Here is a 17,801-nt window from a genome sequence, read left to right on the forward strand (position 1 = left end):
TCCTTTAGGAAATGCAATTAAAACAACACTGAGATAGCACTACATACTTATTAAAAGGGCTGAAATTAAAGAGTGCCCATATCAAGTATTGGCAGGGATGGGGAGGAAATGGAATTCTCATACACTACTGGTGAAAATGCAAAAGGAACAATCATTTAAAATCAGAGTTTGGCAGTTTCTTCAAGAGTTAAGCATTCATCTGCCCTGTGACTAAGATACTGCACTAACTTCTTGCCAAAAAATAAAACAAACATACATCCATATAAGGAATTGACACAAATGTTTGTAACAGCTTTATTTTCAACAGTAAAAAGCTAGAAATAACCTCAACACCCATGAAAGATAAATGGATAAACTAAAAGCGGTATATCCCAAAATAAGAATACTGCTCAGGGAAAAAAAAGCTGCTATATATAATACCATTGATGAATCTCCATAGGCCAATTATGAAACACAAAGGAAATCAGAAAACAACAACAAACAGTGTAGGTTTCCAATGATACAAATTCAAGAAAATGCAAAGGAATGTATGGTAAAGGAAAATAAATCAGTGGTCACCTGGAAAGGTGGAAAGGACAATATTATAATAGAAAATGAGGTAAATATAATGGTGACAGTTATGGTCATTATCAGGACTCTGTTGATGGTTTGAGAAGTTCATACCTATGTCAACACATCAAATTGTACACTTTAAAATATGTTTTATAGTCAATAATATTGTAATAACTGTGTACGGTGTTAGGTGGGTACTAGACTTCACAGGGTGATTGCTTAATAAGTTATATAAATATCTAATCACTATATTATAAACCTGAAATTAATACTGTATGTCAACTTTAATTGAAAAATTATTTAAAAAATAAAATATATGCAGTTTAGTATATGTAAATTATACTTTAATAAGGCTTTAAAACTTGGCTCAAGATTTTAAAAATCTGCAAGTCTGACTCTTTTTTGGAAAATAAGTTTGGCAAGTTTGTATTGATTCCACCATCTCTGTCTTCAGGTCCTCTGGGGGAGTCAGTCTTCCTTTAGTGGCAGCCAAGTATGGGGACAAAGAACAGAAGTCAACATTGCTGCCTGGGTCACAAGAGCCACATCTCCAGATCATGAGTCCCCCTTTCTTCTTCTTTTTTCCAGCCTGTGCAGCAATGGCTCTGAGGTAAACATCACTGAGAGGCTACAGGAATCCACAACACCTTTCTATTATTTTCTTTTAAGCCACACAAGATAAACATGTCTGAAGTCCTAAAATTTGTGTACAAATTAATTCTGGTAGTCAGGGTCACAAACATTCTGGCTGCACCTTTAGAAAAGAGCAGCAATAGAAATTTGGTCAAAACTGGTCAAAACCAACAAGTTATTTTTTGCCATAACACTGTCCCCCTGTTGAGGGCAGAGACCCAGTTTTCTCCTCTTCATGCTTATAGACCCCAAATCAGTTTACAAACTATCCCACACAGCAAATACAGTAAAAAGAACACCCAAGATTAAAAAGGACTTAAATAGTAAGGCCTTCATTATTGCACAAACCGAAGCAATTTACTGTAGGCATTGAGTCTCAAGTTCATGATTTGGAAGTTGGAGTATCACATGAGACCAACATGACCCTGAAAATGGCAGTCCTTGTGGAAAGCTGCCAGGCAAAATCATGATATTCTCTGGGCCAACAATGACCCAGGCCAAGGTTGTCAACCTTGGTTGTCAACCTAAAGGCTCAGGTTACTCCTAGTTTGCTCCAATACATGGAAGAACAATTCACTTCCCTGAGCACATTGGGATGGTGACCAATGTGGACCTACCAGGTGGTAAAGGTGAAATAGCTTTGGCCACAGAAACTGGCAGTGATACAATCCTAGCAAAAGCCCTGGGAAGATTACCAAGGACAACACAGCCACACTGTCCCAAAAACTGAGCTTATGGGGAATCTCCACATGGTGTATGTTCACATGTATGAGAATCAATTCAGACAGATGGCTCCTACAGACTTAACACCAGTGTCCTAACATGTAACAATGAAATTGCTCATGTGTGTCTTTCTCTATTGTGAACTTTGATGTAGAGTGAATGTACATTTCCCTATTAGAAATTTCCCATATTTGCTGCACTCACAAGGCCTTTCTCCTATGTGTATCCTCTGATGATAATGGACATTGAAACTAAAAGATTTCCTGCATTTGCTGCATTCTAAGGCTTTTCTCTATTTTGAATTCTCTGGTGTATTGAGGAGAGATTTTTGCTTAGAAAATTTCCCACATTCACTACACTCAGAAGGCCTTTCACCAGTATGAACTCTCTGATAACAAAGATGGGAGTTAAAGGTAAAACATCTCCCACATTCACTGCAGACATAAGTAAGGCCTCTACGCACTGTGAATGGAGGTCAGAGCTAACAGTAAAAGACTTCTCACACTCAAGGCACTCATAAGGACGTTCTCCAGTATGAACTCCCCAGTGTTTATAATCAATCCAGTACTAGCCTTAAAATATTTCCCACACTCACCACACTTATAAAGGCTTTTCTCCTCTGTGAACACTCTGGTGTCGATTTAAATGGAATCTAGTCTTTAAAAATTTCCCACATTTACTGCACTCATAAGATCTTTCTTCTGTGTGAACTCTCCTGTGTCAACTGAAGTTAGAAGTATGTTTAAAGGATTTCCCACATTCAGTGCACTCATAAGGCTTTTCTCCTGACCAAACTCTTAGGTGTCTATTGAGGGCATTTCTTTGGGTAAAGGGCTTCCCAAATTCACTGTATCTTTCTCCAGAATGAATTCTCTGATAACAGAGGTCGAACTGAGAGAGAAAACTTTTCCCACATTCACTGCACTCACGAGGTCTTTCTCCTGTGTGAGATCTGTAATAACTGAGGGCAGAGCTGGAGGTAAAAGATTTCACACATTCATGGCACACATAGCTGTTTTCTTTGAGTCCTCTCTGAGAATAAATGAGGATAGATTTGTGACTTAAGGATTTCCCACATTTGCCACACTTATACTGCCTTGCCCTTATATGAATTCTCCGGTGTTAATTGAGGGTTGAGTTTCTCCGAAAGGATTTTCTACATTTGCCACACACAGGAAAACTTTCAGTGTGGACTGTCTGGTGCAAAACAAATGAAGATCTATTCCTAAATGCTTCCCCACATTCATGGCATACAAAATGCTATCTTTCAGTGTGAACATTCTCATCCTGAACAAGTGTGAGTATGAAGCTGAAAGCTTTTGTGCATTCTCCCCAAGTGTAATGACTTTTTCTGCTTTGTGAAGTTATGCCCTGGATGATTTTGTTAGGTTCCTCCTTGGTCAGAGTGACCTGTTGCGGCAGATGTCCCAAGCTGGTCAAGAAGTCCTTCCCAACCTCCCAGCAGGTAAAAGGCTTCTGTGACACATGGAAACTGCAGGTCTTCACAATCAAGGACCTGTGCACACTACTTCTGAAGCGTTTGTCTCCCATGTGGTCCACCTGATGCTGGTGAAAGTCTGCACTGAGATAAAATCATTTTGCACATGCTCCACACCTCAACAGTTCCTGGCTGTGTTGTGTTCCCTGCTGCTCAGCCAAGTAGAAGATGTCTCTCAAGGCTGGACCACACATCTCACAGGGGTGGATCTTCTGGGAAGTCTGAGCTCCCTCAAGAGTCCTGGCCTGTGACACTTCCACAGAAATGCTCTGTTCAGTGGGTGCCTCCACATCCTCTGCTCCACAGCAGCAACCTGAACACAAAGAAATGGTGGTGAAGTACATGTTGACCTTACAGGGAGGGGTAATTCCATCACAATTGTGCACCTGTCACATCTGGGCATGAGTCTTTAAGATGCATTTCTTTTTTTTTCTTATTTGGGAACATTGGGGAACAGTGTGTTTTTCCAGGGCCCATCATCTCCAAGTCATTGTCCTTCAATCTAGTTGTGGAGGGCACAGCTCAGCACCAAGTCCAGTCGCCGTTTTCAGTCTTAGTTGCAGGGGGTGCAGCCCACCATCCCATGCAAGAATTGAATCGGCAACCTTGTTGTTAAGAGCTTGCGCTCTAACCAGCTGAGCTATCTGGCCACCCCAAGATGCTTTTCAAGACAAGGGAATTGCAATGTAATTGAAGTGGCTATTATGTATTGCTGGGCCCATACATATGAAGTGTGGTGGAAACTTCAACAGGAAAAAAAATACAAAAATAGGTGTGATACAAGATAGAGTGGCAAAGCATAAAAGGCAGAAATAGACAGCAACACAATAGAAGATGTCAATATTCCCCTTTTAACAATGGGCAAATCATTCAAACAGAAAATTAATAAGGAAACATTGCACTTGGACTATACTTTAAAATACATAAACCTAATAGATCTATACAAAACATTTCATCCGGGCCGGCCTGGTGGCTCAGGCGGTTGGAGCTCTGTGCTCCTAACTCCGAAGGCTGCCAGTTCGATTCCCACATGGGCCAGTGGGCTCTCAACCACAAGGTTGCCAGTTCAACTACTCAAGTCCCGCAAAGGCTGGTGGGCTCTACCCCCTGCAAGTAAGATTGAACAGGGTACCTTGAGCTGAGCTGCCGCTGAGCTCCCGGATGGCTCAGTTGGTTGGAGCGCATCCTCTCAACCAATTCGACTCCCACAAGGGATGGTGGGCTGTGCCCCCTGCAACTAGAAAATGGCAACTGGACTTGGAGCTGAGCTGTGCCCTCCACAACTAAGACTGAAAGGACAACTTGAAGCTGAATGGCACCCTCCACAACTAAGATTGAAATGACAACAACTTGACTTGGAAAAAAGTCCTGGAAGTACTGTTCCCCAATTAAGTCCTGTTCCCTTTCCCCAATAAAATCTTTAAACACACATACACACACACACACACACACACACACACACACACACAAACCATTTCATCCAAAGGCAGACTATATGTTCTTCTCAATTGCATATGTTATAGGTCTCAAACCAATCTCAGTAAACGTAAGACTGAAATAATATCAGGTCTCTTTTCCAACCACAATGGTATCACAAAACAAAATAACAGGAGGAAAGCTGGATAATTCAAAAATGTATAGAAAGTAAACAACACAACTTGAAAAATCAATGGGTCAAAAAAAAAAACAAAAAACAAACCCACAAAAAAATATGTTAAGACAAAGGAAACAGACACACAAAATAGCAAGACATATGGGATACAACAAAAGTAGTTGTTAAGAATGAAATTTACATCAATAAATGCCTACACTGTGAAAGAGAAAGATTTCAAACAACGTAACTTTGTATCTCAAGGAACTAGAGGAAGACCACATTATGCCCAAATTTAGCAGAAGGAAGGAAAAAACAAAGATCAGAGTGGAAATAAATGAAAAAAACAATCTAGGAAAATAGAAAAGATAAATAATACAGGAAATTCACTTTTAAAAGGGTAAAATTTACGAACTTTTATGTAAATTAAAAGATAAGAAAATCAGAAATGAAAGAGAAACATTATAATGCATACCACAAAAAAAAACCAAAAAAACAAACACAATGGATTATAAGACTATTGTGAACAATTAAATGCAAATAAATTGGATAACCTAGAAGAAATGGCTAAGTTCCTAGAAACATACAACTTACTAAGACTGAATCATGAAAAACTGAAAATCAAAATGCACCTATAATTACTAAGAACAAACCTATAATCAAAAATCTGACAATAAAAAGCTGCAGATCAAATACATTCACTGGCAAATTCTACCAAACATATAAAGAATTAACATCAACCCTCCACACAAACTTCAAAAAATTGAAGAGGAGAGACCACTTCCAAATTTCTTTCATAAGGCCTATATCACCCTGTTACAAAAGCCACTCAAAGACACTACAAGGACAGAAAATTATACCCCAATATTCATGAACAGACAAGCAGAAATTCTCAGTAAAATACTACCAAACTCAATTCTACAGCACAAAGTACAATGCACTAAGATCAAGTTGGTACTACCCCTGGAATGCAAGAGTGTCTCAACATACAAAAGTCGATAAATGTGATATACCACCTATTAGAATGAAGTTAAAAAGATCATATGATCATTGCAACAGATGCAAAAGAAGCATTTCAAAATATTCAGCATACTTTAATCATAGAAACTCTCAACAAATTAGATACAGAAGAAATGTACTTCTACGTAATATATGCCAGATATGACAAGCCAACAGCCTACACTGTATTCAATAATAAAAAATTAGCTAAAATCTTGTCCTCTAGGACCAGGAACAAAAAAACAAGGATGGCTACTCTTTCATAACCTCTATTCACCATGGTAATGAAGTCCTAGTCAGAACAATTAGGCATGAAAAAGAAATAAAAGGCATCCAAATTGGAAAGGAAGCAAAATCACCCCTGCAGATGACATGATGTTATATACAGAAAACCCTAAAGACTACCGCAAAAAACTGTCTGAACAAATAAACAAATTCAGTAAAGTTGCAGGATACAAAATCAACATATGAATATCACTTGTGTTTCAGTACATTAACAATGAAATATCTGAAAGAGAAACAAAGAAAACAATCCCCCCCCCAAAAAAAAATAAAAAGAAAAAGAAAACAATCCCACTTACAAAAGCATCTAGATCAATAAAATACTTAGGAATAAAATTAACCAAGAAGCTCAAAGATGTATACTATGAAAAGTATCAAACACTGATGAAGGTAATTGAAGACCAAAATAAATGACAAGATATCACACACTCATGAAAAAGGAGAATAATATTGTTAAAATGGGTATAGTACCCGAAACAATCTTCAGTTGGTATGTAAGTCCTATTAAATTTCCAATGCTTTTTCCCAGAAATAGTAAAACATACCTAAAACCCATATGGAACCATGTAAAAGCCTGAATAACAAAAGCAATCTTGAGAAAGATTAAAGCTGGAGGCATCACATTCCTGATTTCAAACAATTACAAAGCTATCCTAATCAAAACAGTATAGTACTGGCATAAAAACAGACAGACCAATGGAACAGAATAAAGAGCCCAGAAATAAACCTATGCATATATGGTCAACTAATCTTTGAGAAGTGTACCAAGAACACATCATGGGGAAAGTATAGCCTCTTCAATAAATAGTGTTGGGAAAACTGGACCCACATGCAAAAAAAATGAAATTGGATCCTTATCTTATATCACACATGAATATGAACTTGAAATAGATTAAAGACGTTGAAGACCTGAAACCATAAAACTCCTAGAAGAAAACATAGGGAAAAGGGTCCTATTGCTCTTGACAATGATTTTTTGAGTATGACATGAAAAGAACAGGCAACAAAAGCAAAAATAAACAAATGGAACTACATCAAATTAATGTGGAGAAAAGAGAACCTTTTGAACAACGTTGTTGGGAATATAAATTAGTGCAGGCACTATGGAAAATATTATGGGAGTTCCTAAAAAAATGAAAAATCGAATACCATGTGATCCACCATTCCCATTTCCGGATATACATCCGAAAAAAACAGTATCATTATCCTCAAAACACATTGGCACATTCATATTCATTGCTGCATTATTCACAATAGCCAATTTATGGAAACAAACTAAGTATCTCTCACTGCACAAACAGATAAAGTAAATGTGACAGACAGACACACACTCACGTACACAAATGCACATATGCAGGAATATTCTGCTATAAAAAAGGAAAAATGGAAAAACTTGCAACAACATGGATGAACTGGCAGAACATTATGCAAGTGAAATAACCCACATAGAGACAGATAAATATATACTATATGGTTATTACTTAAATGTAGAACCTTAAAGGAAAAAAAAGGGTCAAACTCATAGAAACAGCAAGTAGAATGCCAGATGAGGGCTGGAGGAAATAAGGGATGTTGGTCAAAGGGTACATACACATTTTTATTTATAAGATGAATAAGTTATGAGGATCTCATGTATAGCATGGTGACTACAGTTAATAACACTGTATTATACACTTGAAATTTGCTGAGAGTAGATCCTAAGTGTTTTCACCCCCCTCCCCCAAAAGAAGGTAATTATGTCAGGGGATGGGCAGATTAATTAACTTCATTGTGATAATTATTTCATAATGTATATATATGCCCAATCATACTATACACTTTAAATACATATAATCTTATTTGTCAACTATATTTCAATAAAGTAGGGGGAGGTGGGACAGGGAAAAGAAATCTAAACACTATAAAAAGCACCTTACATGATAGTTTTGAAAAGAAGCCGGGTCCAGTTAAGTAATGACCATGACCACGACTGCAATTCCTGGTACAAGCAGGCACAAGGAAATGTCAGCTAAAGGAAGGGATCAAACCCTGGGACACAGAAGTGCCATGGGTCTGGATACCTTGACCTGGCCAAGGAGGGGGCAAGCAAGGTGCAACTCATTAGTTTCAGTGCAAGACTACTGACCTCTGATCCTTCTCTATGCGGTTCAGTACAGCAGTTACTGGGGCTGCAGGAGAGAAGAAAGCTGTCCAAACCACCCAGCCCTACCAAGGACAGCAACCTTGGCCAGGTTGTCATGCTGGCCATTACAAACAAAAGTACTCAGGGAACACAGATCATCATTAACTAGTAGGCTTTGATATGCTTATTAAGGACAGTGAGGTTGGTCAAAGGTCATAGCATAAAACAACACAAAAATGGAGATGGTTTTTGTTCCATCTACATCTAGTATATACAAAGAAAGCCCCAAATGCTGCTTTGGCGGCCTCCCCACCTGCCTATGATATTTGCTTATTAGTCACCCAAAACCACATGGGAATTTCAGATGTCTGTGACCCTGTTCCACTCCAGACCTGCACTTGCTCTCCCCTCAGCAGCTACAACCCTCCTCTCTCCACTCAACATTTGTTAAAACCCAATCCTAAATGTCTCCCTGACAGGCACAGTGACCCACAAATGACCACATTTGCCCAGACTTTATCCCACCAGCAAGACGGACACACCTCAGACCCACCAAAGTTCATCACAAAATTCTGATGGATCCATACAGCAGTAAATAAGCAGGAGTCCCAGCCTCACTGTCATCTTGTCTCAATTACTCCTAGATCTCCTGAGCCATCTCATCTACTCATCCCATGGAAGTCTTGACCACTTACCAGATCATTCTCTTTCACAATATTTCCACTGCCACTTCTCTCCCTCACTCATGTTTGTGATACCCAGCAACCCCAACCAGGCCTTGAGCAAGAGAACCCACTACTCAGCAAGCAGCCTAGTTTTTTTGGCCTCGTTAACACGTTGCTTACGGATCACGAGAATCTTCGTTTTTTTTCTGAGCCATGCGTTAAGGACGGATAACGAGAATTCTCGTTTTTTCTGTTGACTCTTTTTACTTTGCACATTTTATTGAATTATTTGTGTTTCGCTAATAACAAAGGAAGCTGCTTTCTGCAGTATCACACCAGGAGGGATTACTAACGTCATAGGTGAGTAAATCCTAAAAAATTCCATAGAAAAATAATAAATGACATAGAAGCATTTACGCTTTAAAGAGAAGAGTGCATTTTAAAGAAGTTTCTTTTAAAAACCTGCCAGAACAGAGGGGTATGAGGGATTTAAACCCCGCCATACGCAACGTGTTAACAGCACTGGCACTATAAGCTGCATTTCCCTGCCATCAGCAGCTCCACCCTGGTCCACACACACATTTGGATGTTCCCACCCTAACCACCTTCCTGGGTTTTCCAGACTTGCCTGTGCAGGTACCTGTTAGGCCAGGAGCAGAACCCGCCTTAGGCCTACAGAAACTGCCCGGATATGCTGAATAACAGAAACCATCTTATCTTAGAGGCCATCTTGTCTTGCTCCCTGTTTGCTTGTACCTGCTGCCTTGTATTTTTCTCATAGGAGCCCATGATCAACAGACCTGAACATTCCCAGACAATGGCATGGGAATCAGGTTATGGAACAAGAAGACATGGCCACACCCTGAAACCCTCAGTTTCAGTAAACAATGCAACAAAAAGTCACTGAAGCACTGAAAAACTCCACACCCCTCTTACTCAGAGAGGTTATGGTCTTTTCTAACCTGACCTCCTGCAGCTCAAGCCCACCAAATAAATTCTAATAGACCAATTTTGGTCTCCTGGGACTCATTCCTCTGGCCGTGCCTAACACTACCCACTTGATGCCACCACTCACTGTTCTCTGAAACCATACATTGGTAATGGGCCAAAACAACCATATTTATAGTCCCAAAGAAATAACCTACTGCTAACTTCCCCATCCAGTTAATGGAGCTTCCATCCCTCCAGCTCCCAGGACCAAAAACCCTGGGATCATCTTTTATTCCCTCCTTTCTCGTCACCTGCAACACCCAAAATTTGGCTTAGACCTTCTCAAAACACGGACCCATACATAATCACTTTTCCCACTTCCATGGCTGCCACTGTGGTCCATTAACACTCATCTGGATGACAGTGATAACCTCCTCCTGTGCTCCCTGCCTCTTCCCTTATCCCCATAGTTTGCTGTCTTCTCTGCAACCACATGGAGCTTGTTAAGACCTCAGTGAGACCACCTCCCTCCTCAGATTCAAACCTCTCATTACCTCCATAACAGATGGCTAACTTCTCAGGCTTGACTGGTACCAATCTATCTTGCTTCTAAAAAACAAACAAAAAACCCCCAAAACCTGCTGTAGCCCGTGTCCAAGCCTTCATTCATGGCCCTACGTCAACACCTATATCTCCAGAAACAATGCCCCATGTGCTTAGCTAAATTTCCTCAGTCTACCTCCCCCAACCTCCTTGATTATCCTCTTATCCCACGTTCCCCCATGGCTGAAACAGCCTATGGACTTTCCTCCTTCCCAAGGAGGAAAGGAGGACTTTCCTCCTCCTTTGGCACCCCCTTCTCATTCTTATGCCCCATCCCTTTCTCTGTCTCCTGCAACTCCTCCTCCTTACTTCACTGGTCCCGTTCTAAGTCCTGAAGGGACCACCCATAGTGGGATTCAATGTAAGGGAGATGGCCTTTGGACAGGAGTTCGCCATCCTCCCAGAGTGCCGGCATTCTGAATAAGCCTACTTTTAAGACAAATTCATGTTATCTCTGCTGCAGAATTTGTTAAGAAAATAGCTTGGATAATTAACTTCGGGATCTCATAGAGTTAAGAACTAATAAGAAGTAACTAAAATAATGTTTTAAGTGAAAATTTTCAGTAATAATCATATATTGTGGATGCTTGAACATAATTTCTCAGCATCTTAAGATTTTAGTTTTGCTAAGTTATGTTACACGATAAAAATTATTGAATATCTAGGTATCTCAAAACAATGAAATACTGAAATATTAATTATTAAATAGGTTTAAATTAATCTATTTCTGGGTTCATCACAGGAATGTTAAAAGATAATTAAGATCTGTAAATAAACATATCTTACATTTTATTACAAAAGCACATGCTTTTGAAAGTTACAAAATATGTCCTAGATTTGCCAGTGAAAGTGCTAATTGCTTGCTTTTGGTTGTCAGTAAAAATTAAGGTTTTGAAGGTTATGGATTCTAATGTGTGTTTTCAAGAAAGGTATAAGGTATGGAAATACATCTCTGAAGGAACTGAAAGAAAGTTTCTTTTGAAGGAACTGAAAGATAGTATTTCTGAATGAGTGAGAAGAGACAAAGTAAGAGGGACTAGGAAAGTTGTAGGAGGTTTGTGAAAATTCTTGAGAGAGCTTTTTATGTATAGTTAAGCTAAACACAATTAATTAAGTAAACTAGAATATCAAAAGTAAGCTAATAGAGTTGAGTGTTCTTTCTCTGTTAAGCAGGACAAATTTCTTGAACTACTGATCTGCTACTGATATTATAAAAGTGTTCTGGGGCAGCCAGTTGGCTCAGTTGCTTAGAGTGCAGCGCTCATAACGCCAAGGTTGCCAGTTCGATCCCCACATGGGCCAGTGAGCTGTGCCCTCCACAGCTAGATTGAAAACAACTACTGACTTGGAGCTGATGGGTCCTGGAGAAACACACTGTTCCCCAACAAAAGTTAAAAAAAGGAAGAAAGAAAAGAAGGAAGGAAGGAAGGAAGGAAGGAAGGAAGGAAGGAAGGAAGGAAGGAAGGAAGGAAAGAAAGTTCTGCCTAAAAAGCAAAGATCACATCTGTCATCAAAATAATTTCTGTTTTATGTTGTCCTAATCAGGTCCTTGGTTACTGAAGAAAATTAAATCTTCACAATAGTAAGAACTAGGTTTTGCTAATAACTATGTAAACTTCTGTATTCTAGGACTACTGGAGTTCATGTGCCCTTCACATGTCAGGTATAAGCCAGTGTAAACAATGATGTTAACTGCTTTTACCAAAAACCTACATACATTTAGGGTAAACTCATTGAGCTTGGCCTAATATTTTCCGTAATCTGGCAGGATGTGACAGTAATTCTGACCCACTGTTGCATCTTAATGAAAAGGCACAGGTCCTAGAGAAGGCCGGGGAATTTGTTACAATCTTTTACAACTGAGACAGGGAATAAGAGAAAAGAAAGAAACAGCGAAGACGGGACAGACAAGGCCAGAGACACGCCAGATTTTGGCAACAGAACTAAGCTACCTCAGGCACCCCAGAAACCCCAGGAAAGACACACCAGGATGTGCAAGCCCAGACCACTGGAGTAAGGAATGTCTTAATCCTCCAAAGCAGCAGGGCCCCTTTGCAAAATAAAAGGGCACTGGAGGAGGGATCCTCCCCTGCTGTGAAGGGAGTGGGGACCAACTCCTTCCCCAACAAATGGCTGTGATTGACTAATGGGCCTGAACTCCCAGTGGTCTCCCAAGCTGTTCTTATTACTGGGGCAAAACTGCAGGTGACCCTTGATGTAGCAGGTAAGCTGTTAATTTAGCCATTTATTCTTTGTTGATCACTCTTCTGAAACCTGCTCAGCTATAAAGATAAATAGAGTCCCTTGAAAAGGACTCTGGGAAAGTTTGGTCAATAAGCCCTAGCTTTAATTACTGACCATTGCTTTATGCTTGTAGACTCTGACCTCAATTCTGTTATCTCCTATATTAACTTGAGAGGTTCAGCAGGCACTCAGGAAATATAGGGACCGGCAACTCCCGCAGGCCGACCCCTATACACATTGCAGTCTTCTAAAGTCAGGACCAAGTATTGTTAGAAGGCTGGAGGGGGATGGGGGCCCTTGACAGGCCAGTTGTCGGGCTTCAGAGAGTCAGCAGCTGGGTCCCCTTCTCTTGAATCAAACCTGTTTCATTTAAGTCTCCAAAGGCTCCCCCAGATGGAAGACTGCCACTTCTGTCCTTGAACCAACTGAAGACCTTAAGCTCCTCTTCAAAGAAGCAAGTCCATCTCCCAGGACTGATAAATACTAATAACTAACCCCAGACTCCTGGAGCTGCTCTTCATACCTCTCTCTGAAGAGCTCTTGTTTTCCTCTTTACTTGCACCCCACCTGCGACCCCCTTTCCACTCTTAGGGAATCCTAGTTATGGTCCCTTCTCTCACCTTTAGTAGTACCCCTCCTTACTGTGCTTAGGTTACTTATATTTCGACCATGCCTCTTTAACCATCTGGTTAAAATTTGTCTCTTCCAGGATTGAGTCCATTAAACAGCAGATGGCACTTATACAAGGCTTCCAGCCCATTCCTGTGGATGATCCTGAAACGGCCCCCCGTTCCCATAGATCAGAGCTCTAATCTTCCAGTATGGAGTCCCCAACTCAATCCTTTTTCTGGACAGAGCCTCCCGGATTTTCCCAGGCCCTGTCGTTCCACCACCTTTGACAGGCAATCTCATAGGTAGGGACAGCTCTACGCCCCTGCCCAGCTCTGAAGCAGTTACAGAAGATGGACCCTCATCCCAATTTCCAAAGATTTTTCCATATTGCTGATCACAGATGGGGGAATGTTAAGACAGGGGATTGTAATGGTGGCATTAAATCTTCTATTTTAAGATTTGGATCTTTGGTATAATTTAACAAGTATAATTAAGCTTGGGACTTTTTGAAAGCTTTCTTTTCTTTGCCTCTTAATGGTTCTGCTTCCTATACATTTACTAGGCATACCAATTTCAGTGTTTCTATTTATTTTGGCCTAGTACTGGCCGTGTGACGTGGGAGAAGTTTTACACCTGTGTGGGATCCACTCCTAGCTCCAACTTAAATTTACATAATGTATGCAAAGGTTGCAGTAACCGGCTTAACTGCATCTTCCCGCACCACAACGGACAAAGCCGAACTCAATAGAAAATTCCACTACAAGCCAAAGCAATTTATATCCTGGTTAGAAAATACAAAACTTGAGACCAAACAAGACTCAACCCAGTAGTTTGCAGTAGTTTCCAGCAGACTGCCCAGCTGGCCCTTCTCTTACTTTAATATATCTTCCTTCTATATTTCTGCCTGACTCGTGAATTCTTGGCCTGCAAGCCACCAGACACAACACCTCGCTCCCGGCTCAGTCGCCCCTCCACATCTATACACCGCCAGCCTCTGCCTGTAACCCTCTCCCAATCGCCGTCACACCGGATGTCATCCACGAGCGCCTCACTGTCCTGGACGCCCGGGGCCTGAGCTGCAGGACGTGAGCAGGCGCCCCGCACCCGGAGCTTTAGGCTTCGGGTGGGGTGAGGGCGGTGATGGCCCACGGGACACGCACTCACCTGAGCCCGGAGCCTAAGCGAGGCCGCCGCCATCGGACTCTGTGGGCGGAGCCGGGATGGAGCGGCGGGAGAGGAGGTGGCTGCGAGAGCGGCTGTCCCTTTCCCGGTCCTGGCGCAGGTCACCCCGGCGGCGTCGCCCTGCCTCAGACCCGCGTCTGCGCGGCGGGGACCATGACTACTATCGCTCCTCCTCGGTCCCGGCATCGTGACCCCCACACGACGCTTCGGAGCTTCTAACCCAGTGAGGCGATCCTGAGAAAACACGAAATGGCCCGCTACGAGGAGGACGCCGGAAGTCCCGTCCTGATGTGATGAAATACTTTCATCCTGATCTGTCATTGGCTCAACACTGCGCAGAGAATTGTGTGTAATGTCGTTCCCATAGTTCTAGAGGTCGCCGGGAATGGTGTTCTACGTGGCACCCTGCGGGAGCTGGAAATAATGCCCCCTAGCAGGGAGAGGGGCTTTGCTCATTGTTGATCAAGGCGAAGGGTTATCATTTCAGACTCCGTGAGGTTCAGCCGTCTCCCAAGGATAAACATATTCTTTGAAAGGCTCCCAAATCCGATTAATAATGTCATATAATTCCAGAGTGTCAGTGTGACATAAAGGAGTCCATACATAGCTTGAAACATGATGTTACTGCTCTTCAAGTGCTTGTAGCCTAAAGCGTTAGTCAGTTTTGTGAATTTCAGGATGATTGGTTTGGAACAATAGTTTATGACTGGGGAGGAAGATGGATGTCGGGCCACAGTGAATTAGGTGGACAACCACGAGGTTGTCCTCTGCTCCCTCCAAAACCTTTTACCTGTATAGTTAGTAATTGTTTCCCACCCACTGAGGAACACTTTTACCCATATATTTCTTACACCTTATCCTCAGATATATTCAATTTCTTTAAGGAATCTAACGTCTATATCAAAGAGCAATTTAACTGATGCTATTTTGGGTATGGGATAGACCCTGCAATATTGAGTCAGAGCATGTGTGCGATGGGTACAAATGAACGCTGAAATAAAGGAGTATCTGAACCTCGTGGTATCATCTTGCTGGGAAATGGTTATTTCCGCAGGCATTAGTGGTATAGTTTTGCATGTGGAACTGAGATTATCTCAGAAAAACAGTTGTGAAATGTGCATTTCAGAATGCAGTTAATAATGTTATATAGCTCTGAAACCGGATGCCTACTGAGTCCTGCGCCTTTCAGCCAATAGACTGACACAGGAGTTGGGCCATAGAATAAGCATTTATTTTCAGAGCACCGGTGGTCTGAGAAGGCAGCCAGTTAACACCTCCAAAAACAGCCTTAACATTCTTAGACTGGCTTAGGGTATTTAAGGAAAAATCTAGGCATTCCTCCAGGGGCTACATGATGGTTCCTGGGGTCTGCATGGAACCTTCCCTCTGGCAACGTGATTCTCCCATATTGGCAACCCAGGAACAATGATGGCAGTAACCTGGTAGACCATTGAGATTGTGATAAATAAGCCTAAGGGTATTAATAAGTTTCAGGGTAATTTTCTAAAACAGGGAACTGGGTATGATTGGGCATTCTGAGCTCAAGCCACAGGGTGAGTGGATGATCTATTGTTAAGCTTTAGGTCAAGGAAAGGTGAGGCTGGGATGTTGGTAGGGGTCCCAACTGGGCCCTGCTTCAGTTCCTTAAAGACAGCAGCAGAAATGGCTCTGGGGAAACATCAGTACAGGGTGAAAAAAATAAGACCTCAGAGAACTTTTAGAAAAGGCTCTCTGAAGTCTGAGAAAAGAATCAAGCTGAGTATGTGACTGTGTTAGAACCTTGGTCATTGTATTTTGTCTCCAAAATGTGATTCTTTTTCATTCCTGTAAACACTGAGCCATACTGAAGCAGGGCCCAGTTGGGACCCCAGTAGTAGAGGCCTCGCAATGTCCAGGCCTCACCTTTTCGTGACCTACATCTTAACAATAGATCATCCACTCGCTCTGTGGCTTGAGCTCAGAATGCCCAATCATACCCAGTTCCCTGTTTTACAAAATTACCCTTATCTTATGATTAATGCCCTTAGCTTATTGATCACAGTCTCTATGGTCTAGCATTCTTTCCAGGCTACTCCCATCATTGTTCCTGCCACATTGCCAGAGGAAAGGCTCCTGCAAACTCCCGTAAGTGTAGCCTCTGGAGGAACACTCAGATTTTCCCTTCAATACCCTAAGCCAGTCTCAGAATGGTAAGGCTGTTTTTGAAGGTGCTAACCTGCTGCCTTCTCAGATCACCGGTGCTCTTGTTAGGAATACCAGGACTGGAAAGAACCCACGCGGCACTCAGAGAGTTAGGAGAGTCAGCTTTATTATGCTGGAGGGATAAGCAGGATCCTTCCCAAAGACTGAGTCCCTAGCAAGGTTTTGAGCAGGTTTTTATGGGTTGGAGACTTCCTTGAATTGGGGAAGGGGTAAGTGTCGTCTGGTGATTGGCTCTGGGTGTGGCTTGGAGGGGATTATGTGGAAGTGGGCTGGGGCTTAGGCTGGGGACTTCTCTCTCCCCGCTCGGGCCACCATTTTAGCTCAGTTCCATGTGGCAGGGAATCATTTTAGGTCAGTTTCTCCATCACTCTGACAATAAACAGTTATTCTATGGCCCAACTCCTGTGTCGGTCTATTGGCTGAGTGGCGCAGGCAGCAGGAGCCCGACTCAGTTGCCCTCCGGTTTCAATATTACTTCAGATAGAGTTACAGAAAACATTGAGTATCCATTATAGTGAAAATAATAAGGAAATTGAAGTGTCCTGTGTATTCACTGCTCTAACAAATGTTCACTGAGTACTGAGTTAAAGGAACTTTCTGTAAGTGCGTGGGAGAAATTCAGGCACAAGACAAACAAAGAGCCCTGCCTTTATATGGCTTCTATTATATTCAAGGAAAACACAGGAAATATGAAATACTGAATTATATAGTATGTTAGAATGTGGCAGGTGCAATGGAATCAAGGAGAAAAGGTGATTTTGCTGAGAAGAGTGGATGAGCAGTGAGGAAGACCTCCTTACTGAAAGGCCATTGACATGGATGAGCCTTGTAAGTATTTTTTTGGGGGAGGGGTATTTGTTCTCTTTAAAAATAAATTGAGGTACATTAAAATTTTGAAGAGTTTATTTGAGCAAACATCAATTCCAATCAGGCAGTACCAAACCGAACTAGGGGAAAGGAAGC

General features: G+C 41.6%; 1 long non-coding RNA gene across 1 annotated transcript; it reads right to left on the reverse strand.

The window, feature by feature from the left end:
• Positions 1-263: 263 nt before the first annotated feature.
• Positions 264-15,307, reverse strand: LOC141567608 (uncharacterized). The gene is made up of 2 exons (XR_012490400.1): positions 14,619-15,307; positions 264-3,719 (listed from the first exon to the last, which is right to left on the reverse strand). It is a non-coding gene; the product is annotated as an uncharacterized LOC141567608 (long non-coding RNA).
• Positions 15,308-17,801: the final 2,494 nt, after the last annotated feature.

Source organism: Rhinolophus sinicus, linkage group LG11 (assembly GCF_036562045.2).
Source record: "Rhinolophus sinicus isolate RSC01 linkage group LG11, ASM3656204v1, whole genome shotgun sequence".
NCBI lineage: Eukaryota > Metazoa > Chordata > Mammalia > Chiroptera > Rhinolophidae > Rhinolophus > Rhinolophus sinicus.